Below are 12,987 nucleotides of genomic sequence, written 5' to 3'. Positions count from 1 at the left end.
AAAACATTATAGTAAAAAAAATTAAAAAAAATAAAAATCTCATCAACATAATCGCCACTGTCATTTAAATCATCATTATAATCTAATCCATGAAACATAATCAATTTATCTCCAGCAGCCTTGGTGAGCATAAGAGATTGTTTATCACACAAAATACGTTTTTATACATGTACGCCTGCATAAAATATAAATTATTGTGTAAGGTTTGGCTTAACATCACAAAGTTATTTTCTGAAGGTTACTTTAGACTTATGAGTCAAGTTTAGGTTGAATTTTTTATTTATCAGATTCCCCGAAATTGATCAAACAAACACTGAAAATAAATAAAAACCAAGGACTGGAGAAGATTCATGGAACATTTGGAGCAATAAATTCAGATCATCCTGTCACATGAACAAAAAACAAAACAAAATGCTGATTGATGCAGCTCTTCAGAGGAGAAATGGTTTTGTGAGCAGACCAGGAATGTGTCCCGCGAGCTACAGGAGGCATGATCTGTAAAACAGGCAACCTTGAGAAATGTTTCACATGGGGATAGAAGGTTCTTCGCAAAGTGAAAAGATTAGGTGAAGTGTCCAGTGTCCCCCAAAAAGGCCCTTGCCAAAGGTCACGCCTTTAATACTTAATTCCCTTGTAAGGATGCACTTATAGACATAAAAGTGAAGTTCTTCTGCATGTGTCTTTTGAGCAAAAACCTGGCGTGCCTTCCTAGCTCCCTAGGTAGCGAATAAGTATATCATGTACATGAATTTGGGCACTGGAAAGGACAGTATGGAAGGACCCTGGCTCACTACACTTGCATACACTACACTGCATTCGAAATCGCATGCATCCACAATATAGTAGGCGAAAAACAGTATGTGACAAAAGAACCATGTCCGAATTCACAGTAGGCAAAACGTTCCCGGATGATCTACTTCTTCCAGCGAGATTCTGAAGTGTGCATATGATGGACTCTTTACTATCCCATAAGGCCACAGGAGAGGATTCATGAATGGCAGTGAAGCGACGCAACTGATGCTGGTAGGTCACATGATAATGACAACATGGCGAATGTAGTACGCCAGATTATATTCATACTAAACACATCCATACTATACAGAACATAAATTTGTAGTGGTTGTGAAGTATTTACTTATTCAAAATAAGTACCTACTCAAGAGAGCATGTATTTTGGACGCAGTTAACGTTATTTATGTTTCACGCTTCAGAACCTCTGTGGTTTTCTTGGTGCATTGTGTGACTTTTTAGGGAGTGAATGTTTCAGTGCACTGGAAGGATTTTAGGATTGAGACAGCCCTTAAAATTGCAGACTCCCTGATCAGTGCCAGACTAGTGAACAAGGGAGCTGATTGAGACGCAACCTTGGTGTATTTTAGCTGGAGTGTGTAAAGTTCTGTATACTGACTCCCTAAAACTCTTGTCAATTGTTTCATTTTCAGAATCCTGTGAGACATTGAAGGAAATGGTAAACCGATGAGAAATATCATTATATAAACAGTGAGAAAGCCAAGTCTTACTTTGAATATTCCACTAAGTCACTTGGCTCAAGTTTTGCTATTTGAATCGAAAAAGCAATATATTTGACAAAGAAAGAGCATTTGGAACTGTACAGTAGTCAGCTATTTCTTAACCCTCCACATTTAAAAAGACCACTGACTCCCTTTTCTATGACTTATGAACTTCAGGTTAATTTAAGGTGCCCGTGGGACACTTTAGGTTGTTTTTCAGGTGGGTTATAAAGCTGTACTCCTCATACTTTCTGTTTGTCCAGTTTAACCTTCAACATCTCTTCATACAATGGAGGGAACATGCTTACAACCATATCAGCAATTCACAGAACATTAGACCAAGGAAATATATTTCGAAATTTATGAGGAAACAAATTTATGACCTATGTCACTAAAAGGACATATTTATCTGTCTGTTGATCCTAATGTTTATACACGCAGTCAGAGTCCTGGGTTTGGTGCATGTTGAAAATGGCTAAAATAAACGTTCATGTCGTTCTGATGAGGCAAGCAGACGTCCGAAAACCAGGAGAGAAAGAGCAGGAGCGATTTAGTCACAGAGGATTTAGCTGAGGCCTCTAGATGGACAATTGAACATTTAAGGGCAGTTTATGGAAAGGTGGCAAGCTGGCTGATGGGATGGTGTGATCACCACATCATCTCACGGGAATCCTGACTTAAAGGATTATAAACGAAAGGGGTGAGGTGTGTAATGTTGAAGGATGAGTGAGATGAGTCCCACATGCACTTGAGCACTTCTCTCTGTCCATAAATAAACATTTCATTACTTGAAATAAACATTAACTGAAATAAAATCAAATATACTTTTTTAAAACTTTTTTTTAAGCTATTGCCAAGGCAAAATGTCTCGTTTTTGTTTTGTTTAGGCTGAATTACTAAAATAACTAAAACTAAAAAATAAAACTATATAGACATATTTAAAGGGAACCTATTATGCTAAATTTACTTTTACATAGTGTTTGGACATATATGTGTGTGGGAAGTGTGTGTACACAACCATCCTATAATGGTTAGAATCCACCCACTCCTTTTTTATATTCCCTTAAATCATAAACAGTGTCTCAAAAGGAGTCCTTCGCATTTTATATATTCTATATATTGTGACATCACAGTGTGACAAGCCCCGCCCACGACTGGTGACTGAATCTACCCTTTGAGCTTAGAACCTTAGATCCTTAAGGTGATGATACACAGGGCAACTTTTTGAGCAATTTTGCCGTCAACGGGTAACCAGGTGAGACACTGGACCCACGACCGATCTAAATTATCCAGATAGAAATTTGCTGCCCATTCTCAACAGGAAGGTGCCCAGGCAACATCGCTCTGCAACATTGCCTGCAGCAACGTTGCTCAAAAAGTTGCCCCGTGTTTCATCACCTGTACACAGTCCGCCATGTTAATATCCTTGCTATAGCAGTGGAAACACAAGCATTTCTCAGCTACATAATAAACAATCTAAATATTCAGTTTTTTCCAATCCACTGCCCTACTTTCCATTGCTTTTCTTTGTTAACGCGATAGACGGACGTGTTTGACTGTTGCCCTCGTGTCCCACAATTGGTCAATGGCCTCAAATCCGTCTAGCGCGTATTTAGATAATATAAAAGCAGCGCAGTGAAATGCAAAAACACATTCTTTGGAAACGACCCCATACTGTTTTGTTGTTGTCAGAGTATCTAAGACAGGGTTGCCAGGTTTGCGTAACAAAAACAGCACAATTGCTATTCAAAACCTGCCCAATCACTGTTAAAACTAGCTACTATAGCCCTAGCCCAGTAAAAACTGCGTTCCAGGGGGAAAGGGGGGCGTTTCTTCCGGAAAGGGGGGTGGGGAGCAGCAGCTCATTTTGCATTTAAAGATACACACACGAAAAACCGCGTGTATTTGCTTACACACAGAACCTAAAATCTTTGCCTCAGATGGCAATTTTCATGACATGAAGCCCTGAGGGTGAGAAGGTCAAAATGTGCCCTGCTTTCTTTCTCTCCCTTTGCAGTTTCCTCTGCTACCGGTGCAGTTGATCAATCTTAAACTGACCATGACTGCAGAACAGACCTCAATCAAACATGAAACATCCATGTCTCCGGAAACCTTATTCATTCCTGTGTTGCTGCATGTGATGGAGTAGGAAGCATTCTTCTTTCCCAATAATGTGTTTACCTACTGTCATGAAGACTTCAAACACCATGATGACACAGGTCACACCTGCCATGTGTCCTGAAGTTTAGGGTTCACCAGAGGTCAAATTTACTTCCGAATGCATGGTGTCCACACAGGATGCTGCCGTTTTACTCAGTATTATATGTGTTCAAGACCATAAGTGCAGCAGGATGCGTTTATATTAGTATTTAAAATATATGCATACTTTAGTGCTCTTTACACTTATTCATCATGGCACATCTTATTCAGTTTGAAAACATATATTGGGTGATTAAACTTAAAATGCTTCTACTTTGCTTCTTATTTTAATTTAATACTTTTGATTACACATTTTGTAATCAACATCATTTTTAGTACAAACCGTTTTTTATTAACTTAAATTAAGTATGTATTACATCATACTTTTACATTAATGGTAGGCTACACTCTGTACCTTTTGGCCCTCTGGCGGTTAAAAAACAAGACTGCATGCATGTTGCAGAAGAACATTGTTTTGGTTGTGCTTTGGCTCTGCGTGACTGCGGATGAATATGGTTTGCGGCACCTGTAAACCTGTCATCTGAGCATGTAAGTGCAATATTTTATGCTGTTGTTTTGATGAATTGCAAACAGAATTTTTAAATTAATGATGTTATAACAGTTATGAAGATTGTCTGTCTGATATGGTCAAACGTTGCAATTTAAGTTATAGCCTAGGCCTAACTGGTATTTGGGCCAAATTGAGCATAGTTCTAATTTATAGATTATCACTGTCATCAACCAGTGGGCAACATAATTTCAAGACTCACACACTAAGGATTTAGTTCTATACATTTTTTGAGAAGTTTCGGAAGTTGCAAAGTTCTTTCTTCCGTATTTTGATGCATATGAAACGGCTTTTTAAATAAGAAAAAATGTAGGGCGGGAGTCGCGGGACTTTATTTTGTCCGTGGGGAATTGATTGGATGGTTTTTGGTTTGCATGACTGTGATCTCATGTTAGTGACAGGTTGCCCCATCCTCGGGCAAGTAAACACATTAATTGGAGAAGAGAAGAGAAGAGAAGAGAAGAGAAGAGAGTCACTGCAAGAGGGACGGGACGTTTAAAAAAAAAAGATTACTAGGGCACATGAATTAAAAAAAAATGCATGTGTTTTCACTTTAGACCCCACTGAATAAGGCAAAATGATATGAAAAACAGAGCTTTCCTAGGATCTATGTTCTGTCAGATGTTAACACTTGCACAAGCCTCTTTTTTCAACATCCTTCAAACAGACCTAAACAATGTTCGTGAAACCCTTGGATCACATGCTGCTGTCTAGTCAACAAGAAAATAAACACATTTTCCCTAGACAGGAACTGTGCATACAATTATTTCACCAGATCCGTAAAGGATGCCACTACGCCACAAAGAAGTCCTGCTGAAGATGAGCACCAGGTGTTTGTGGAGGCCTCCTGATGGGTCACTGCGAGATGCTGCTGTTGATTATGACCTTTTAAACTGGATTCCTGAACTTTATAGGACATCCTGCTGTTCAGTTTATGGCCTCATTCACCCGCATGATTTGTGATAACTTTCTCATGAGTGAAGTTACAAGTCCATTGGAACATATGAGACTCTTTAGCCTCTGTATGTTTGATTGAATGGACAGTTATATTTATTTATTTATATTTACATGTATATATACGTTCAAAAACTTGGGTTCACTATGAGTTTTTAAAATAAATTAATCCTTTTATTCAGCAAGGATGCATTGAATTGATCAAAATTGACAGCAAAGATCTTAATAATGTTACTAAAAAATTACATTAAGCACAACTGTTTTCAACATTTATAAAAATCAGAAATGTTTCTTGAGCAGCAAATCATCATATAATGATTTCTGAAGGATCATGTGACACTGGAGACTGGAGTAATAATGCTGGAAATTCAGCTTTGCATCACAGGAATAAATTACATTTGAAATAATATTACAATAGGAAACAGTTATATTAAATTGAAATAATATTTCACAACATTACTGTTTTTACTGTATTTGATCAAATACATGCAGCCTTGGTGAGGATAAGAAACGTCTTTCAAAAACATTAAAACATCTTACCGACCCTAGATTTCGTCTTAATATCAAAGTCTTTGGTAGATGCAGTTGTAGGTTGTGAGATTGGAACCATTGCCATTAGTGATCATGTCACAGTAGAGTTACAAATCGATTTGAACACAGATAAAACAAAGAGGGGTCGCTGGAGGCTCAACACTGTGTTGTTGCAAAATAAAATGTTTAGTGAGGAGTTAACAAAGGATCTGAAAATTTTCTTTGAAATAAATATGGGTTCCACAGATAAAGTAGCCACGGTTTGGGAAGCGTCCAAAGCATATATAAGAGGAAAGATAATTGCATATGCGACAAAAGTTAAAAAAAGTAATTTAGAAAGAGAAAAAACTTTGGAAAAAGAAATACGTGAATTGGAGAAGGATTTGGCGAGACAATATTCAAATGATAAATACCAGACTATTTGTAAATTAAAATATCAGTTAAATGATGTTTATAATAAAAAGGCTGAATATGCCTTATTTAGGCTTAGAACAAAATTTTATGAAGGTGGTGAAAAGAATGGTAGATTATTAGCGAGACAACTGAAGCAGCAAGATAACCTAAACAATATATCAATGATTAAAAAAGATAACCAAGTGGTAACCTCATCAAAGGAAATAAATTCAATTTTCAAATCATTCTATCAAGATTTGTATACTTCTGCTGGTGCGTTTAATGAGGAGGAGATGGAGACATTTTTCGCAGGTCTACAATTACCAACTCTCTCTGGTGAACAAAAAACAAGGCTGGATACACCTATAACGGAAGAAGAGGTCAGAGCTGCTATTTCATCAATGAAAAATGGGAAGTCGCCAGGTTTGGATGGCTTCCCGATTGAATATTATAAGAAATATATTGATATTTTGGCTCCAGTCTTGCATAAAGTTTATCTTGAGGCACTAGAAATAGGCTCCTTACCAGGTACATTTAATGATGCACTAATCTCCCTTATTCCTAAAAAGGATAGGGATATTTCAGATCCAGCGAATTACCGACCAGTAAGCCTTTTAGGAGTTGATTGTAAGATTCTGACTAAGGTTTTAGCCTCCCGCTTGGATAAGATATTGCCAGACATTATCAATGGGGATCAAGTTGGTTTTATTAAGAATAGGTGTTCGGGTGATAATATGAGAAGACTTATCCATCTTATACACAAAAGTAAATCTAGTCTAGATCCGGTGGCGGCCTTCTCCCTTGATGCGGAGAAGGCCTTTGACCGGGTAGAATGGGGCTTTCTTATGGCAGCCCTTTTAAGGTTCGGGATCGGGCCTGGATTTTGTAGCTGGGTGAAAACTATATATTCCTGTCCGAGGGCAGCAGTTTTGACAAATGGATTGGTGTCAGACTTTTTCCATCTCTCACGCGGGACCCGTCAAGGGTGTTCTTTGTCCCCACTGCTCTTCACGATATTTCTGGAACCACTGGCTCTAGCTATTCGCGCTAATACAGATATCAGAGGTGTTCACGCAGGGGGTACGGAACACAAGCTGTTTCTGTATGCCGACGACATCTTAGCAGTGTTAACTGATCCCATGCAATCTTTACCGGCGTTGCTCTCATGTGTTGAGTCATTTTCAAGGTTGTCAGGTTATAAAATAAATTGGTACAAATCGGAAGGCATGCCGCTTTCAGCATCATGCCATTCTAGGTATATTACTACATTCAATTTCAAGTGTTTACCTTCAGGTATGAAGTATTTAGGAATATTATTAAACCCAAACTTAGAAGACATTATGCTTTCAAATATGGAACCTCTCCTCCTAAAAATAAAAACAAATCTGGATAAATGGGGAAAATTGAATCTTACATTATGGGGAAAAATTAATGTGATTAAAATGGTGGTGGCCCCGCAGTTCAATTATGTTTCCATGATGTTACCTGTAAGAATTCCTTCACATATATTTAGTCAATTTGAGAAGATAATTAAAGATTTTCTGTGGAACAAGAAGAAGCCAAGAGTTAATATAAAGAAAATGTGGGCCTCTAGAGACATTGGGGGAATGGCTCTTCCAAATGTGAAACTGTATAATTTAGCATTTGAAATGTCAAGACTGGTCAAACACTGGACAGGGTTGGACTCTGAACTGAGTTGGATCAAGATTGAACAGGAATTAGTGAGCCCTTTTACGCCCATGGATGTTCTCTCACAGGGATCAGCTAATAATGGACAGGACTTTCATCATAACCCGGTACTCATGTATTCTAAAGCTGTATGGGTAGAGGTACACAAGATTTGTGGAGCATCTCATTTAAGACAACCCTATGCCTCGTTATGGAACAACTCTGCTGCACAGATTGGGAAAAAAACTGTATATTGGAATGAATGGCTTGTCAAAGGCATACACAGGATAAGTGATCTTTATTCAGAGGGAGTGTTTATGTCCTTTGTTGAAATAACCCAAAAATATGGTCTGACTAGGGAAAATAATTTTTGGAAATATTTACAAATAAGGGATTGTATTACCAAAGGGAAATTTACTCAAAGCACAAATGCAGTGGTGGAGTTTTTAAAATTGTCAGGTATAGCACATAGAGCAGCTGTTTTCTACAAATTATTTAACAATTTAAAAAAAGAGATATGTGAAAATTTGAGGACCATCTGGCAGAGAGATCTGAGTTGTGTCATTAGTAAAGAAGATTGGTGCAAAGTTCTGTCACATTCCAATAAATATATAAGAGAGGCCAGGGGTAAATTTACTCAGTACAAATTAATACATAGATGGTACTTTACTCCTTCTAAACTTCACAGAATGGGAATTATGCCTAATAATATATGCTGGAAATGCAGCTCAGATCCAGGGACATTTCTGCATGCTATTTGGGAATGTGGGACAGTTTACCAATTTTGGCAAAGAGTACTGGACAGTATAGGAAGGTGGATCGGCGTGACAATACCCATGTCACCAAGACTGTGCTTATTAGGGGATCAGTCTGTGTTACCGGGAGTTTTGAAATATGATTTTGTGGTTATAAAGGTGGGGGTGATTACAGCTGCTCGAGTGATTCTCAGTGTGTGGAAGGATCCATCTCCTCCAGAGTTTAACAGGTGGAAGGAAAATATGCTGAAAATTGTGTCATATGAAAAATTCTTGGCCAGGATTAATGATGATATGGAGGGTTTTGACAAATCTTGGGGAAGGGTTTTTGACTGAGATTGATGGATTTTTTATTGTTTAGTGCGCTTCTCTTTTGTTAAGTCTATTATTTTTGTGGTGTTACATGTATAGGCACTTTATAATTTGATTTTATTGTACCTTTTTATTTTTATACGTGTGTATGTCTGTAGTGGTTATTGATAACAGGCCCAAAATGTAAATGTAAATTAATGATGTGTTTGGAAGCTGTTTTTTTTTTTTTTTTTTTTATGGGTGTTTTGGTTTTATTTTGTTAAAAAAATGTTAAAAATAAATAAAGACTTCAATTATAAAAAAAAACATCTTACCGACCCTAAAGTTCTGAATGGTAGTTTATATATATATATATATATATATATATTATATAAACATAAATATCATATATACAAACATCCTTGATCATCTCCTAATAAGGTCTGGGATTAAAGGGTAAGCAAACAATCAGTTCTCATAATCAAAGTGTTGGATGCAGAAGAAATGGGCAGGATTAAAGATCATAGAGTCTTTGACCAAGGCCAAATTGTTATGGCAAGGTGACTGGGTCAGAGTATCTCTGAAACATCAAGACTTGTGGGTTGTGGGTGGTGAGAATTTGCCAACAGTCGTCCAAGGAGGGACAAACCACAAACCGGCAACAGGGTGTTGGGCCCCAAGGCTCATTGATGCATGATGATGGTTATGGGATGAGTGTAATCTGCTGCATAAGGGCTGCGTAGCTGAAGACCAATCAGAGAGCCTACGATGACCCCTGTCCACTGTCGAAAGAGCCTTCAATGGGAACACAAGTGTCCGAACTGGACCTTGGAGCAATGGAAGAAGGTCGCCTTGTCCAATGAGTCCCATTTTCTTTGGGGAAGTAATGGAACCAGGATAAACTGTGGGACGGACGATGACAAGCCGGTGGAGGGAGTGTGATGTTCTGGGCAATGTTCTGCTGGGAAACCCTGTGTCCGTCCATTCCTGTGGACGTAAATTTGACACGTGACACCTATCTAAACATTGTTGCAGACCAGGTAAACCCCTTCATGAGAATGGTGTTCCCTGGTGGAAGTGGCCTGTTTCAGCAGGATAAAGCACGTTGCCACACTGCACGCATTGTTCAGGAATGGTTTGAAGAACATGATGAATAGTTCAGGGTGTTGACTTGGCCTCCAAACTCCCCAGATCTCATTCGAATTGCAACCTCGCAACCTAAAGGACTTAAAGGATCTGCTGCTAATGTCTTGGTGACAGATGCCACAGGACACCTTCAGGGATCTTGTAGAGTCCATGCCTTGGTGCTATCTATCTATCTATCTATCTATCTATCTATCTATCTATCTATCTATCTATCTATCTATCTATCTATCTATCTATCTATCTATCTATCTATCTATCTATCTATCTATCTATCTATCTATCTATCTATCTGTGTGTGTGTGTGTGTGTGTGTGTGTGTGTGTGTGTGTGTGCGTGTGTGAATGTTACTTGATATAACAAGTTAGTCTAACAAAATTGCATTACATAAGTTTTTTAAATACCCACAAGGCATTCAGAAACTTTATTATGCAGATCGCCAGACAGCCCACAGTTTTGGTTGTCTGACAATGTTTACAGGAAGTTTCTTCACCTTAAACACTTGTTTTCCCCGCTAGACAGACATCCGACAACATGTTTACACATTGTGAACTCGAAAAGCGTCAGACAAAAGCATTTCCACACGATTAAGAGGTGAGGAATGTTGTTGTGTATAATTGAGGGTCATCATGGTACCTTTTTCTCGCCGTCTTTCTGTGTTTTCCATGGATGCCACTCCTTGATCTTTATGGGCACACTCCCATTAGCCCAGCAGGAGCTGGGACGGGGACGCGGTCCGTGTTTTGATGTGGTTTGGACATAGACAGTTTGCTAGGGCTCCTGAATACCGGAGATGTTTTCCCTAGCCATTTGACTCAGTGCTCTGCCGCATTCTCTCAGCAGTTGTTTGCATCGCAATCATCCCGTGCAACCATGAGGAATTCAAACCTGAGGTGCTTTTAAAAATTCTTTCCCCCCTCCAAGCTCCAAACTAAATTTGAGTGCACCCAGCTAGCACATCCATTATAAAAGGCCTTTGAATGAGTAAAGAACTTTTCAGTTTGAAATGTAAGTCTTGCAGATGTATAATTATGATAGAGGATATTAACTGTAAAATGTTTGCTTTATAGCCCCATAAACATTTTGTAGCTTAAAGGCACAATATGTAACTTTTTTGCTTTAAAAATAGCAAAAATCACTATATCTATGTTAGGCTAGATATATTTTTTAGTTGTGTACTTACATTATCCTGACTGTTTCCAACAACTTTCAAACCAGGAGAAATATGTAATTTAATTCGAAGACACGTCCCGTTTCTTTATTTCTGTTTTGTCGCCGTCAATGGCGTCATATCCGCGTTCTCCCTGGTTTCCGCTCGTACTGCCATAGCAACCAGAGCTATGAACCAGAGCCCTCTGATAGTAACCAAAGCGATAGACGTGGACAACTGTGTAGTTCGCAATGTCTATTTGCACGCTGTTGTTGTTTCGTTCAAACATTATGGACCATGGCAAGCAGACTTTGGATAAAAGAGGAGAACTAAAACGAGAATCAATATCAGCGCGGTGTTTTCGAGATGCCGAGAGCTCCCATAGACAGTATATAAACGAGAGCTCCACGTCCGAGACTTCGACCGCTTTTACATGTACTTTATTAAACAGGTGAGCACATTTACATAAAACTAATCAATGTTATATAGTTCAACAATGATAAAATGTTAGAATATGATCTGTATGTTATTCTAATGTTGATCTAGCTTACTGCTAGTCTCATACAGACAAACTAACACATACATTTAAACACATTGAAATGCAGTTTAGTGTGCTAGTATAATGTTAGACCAAGTGAAACAGCGCTGCGTTACCTCACAAGTTTAATGTGTCTAGCTAATAAACTGACCTGTGAGTTGTAATTCTGCACTTGCGTGTAGTTCGGTAGAATAAAATGTCCATATTCCTTTTATATCCGCGGGACTCGCGTCGCGTGTGGAGCTGATAGCTGTCTCTTAGCAATCCCGAACTGCTTCATATCACAGTCGTGATAAAAACATCGATGTATTCACTCATCCATAAACATTATTAGATCGGTCGGCTTGACGTTGACGACAAGATCCATAATTCTTAACAAATGTTGCGTCATCAAATTACGCCTTTGTTATTGTAAAGAGGTTAGCGACCCCTAGCGGCGAAAAAAATTACATACTGTACGTTTAATGATTACATTTCTGTCTGGTGAATCTAACATTAGGCTTATATTACAGATGTTTAACCTATCAAAAAATCAAGAGACCTAGAACTACTGGGCATCTTGGAGAGGTTACGCAGACCAAAAGCAATGTATTGCTCCTATTCTTATTTAACCATTATTTATGGTATTGCACATGCATAGCAGTGAGTCTGATTTATGGCTGTGAGTAAAAAGCATATTATTTACAATAAAAAATATCTGTTTTCTATTGTAATATATGTTAAAATGTAATCTATTCCTGTGATGGTAAAGCTGAATTTTCAGCTTCATTACTCCAGTGTTTAGTGTCACATGATCCTTCAGAAATCATTCTAATATGATGATTTGATGCTCAAGAAACATTTCTGATTATTATCAAGGTTTGAAACAGTTGTGCTGCTTCATATTTTTGTGGAAACCTTGACACATTTTTTTTTCAGGATTCTTTGATGAATAGAAAGTTTATAAGCATTTAACACAACAGTATTTATTTGAAAGCAATATTTTGTCATTATAAATGTCTTTACACTTTTGCTCAAATGAATGCATCCTTGCTGAAAAAAGTATTTATGCATCAATTTATTTTAAAGGGGTGGTATAATACCCTTTTTACAAGATGTAAAATACGTCTTTGATGTCCCCAGAGTGTGTATGTGAAGTTTTAGATCAAAATACCCCACAGATATTTGTATAAAGCATGTTAAAATTTTTCAATTTTTGAGGGTGAGCAAAACCGCAACATTTTGTGTCTGTTCCTTTAAATGCAAATGAGCTGCTGCTCCCGGCACAGTGGGTGGAGCTTCAACAG

This window comes from Squalius cephalus, assembly GCF_949319135.1.
Source record: "Squalius cephalus genome assembly, chromosome: 12".
In the NCBI taxonomy this organism is placed as follows: Eukaryota; Metazoa; Chordata; class Actinopteri; order Cypriniformes; family Leuciscidae; genus Squalius; species Squalius cephalus.
This window is presented reverse-complemented; position numbering follows the sequence as displayed.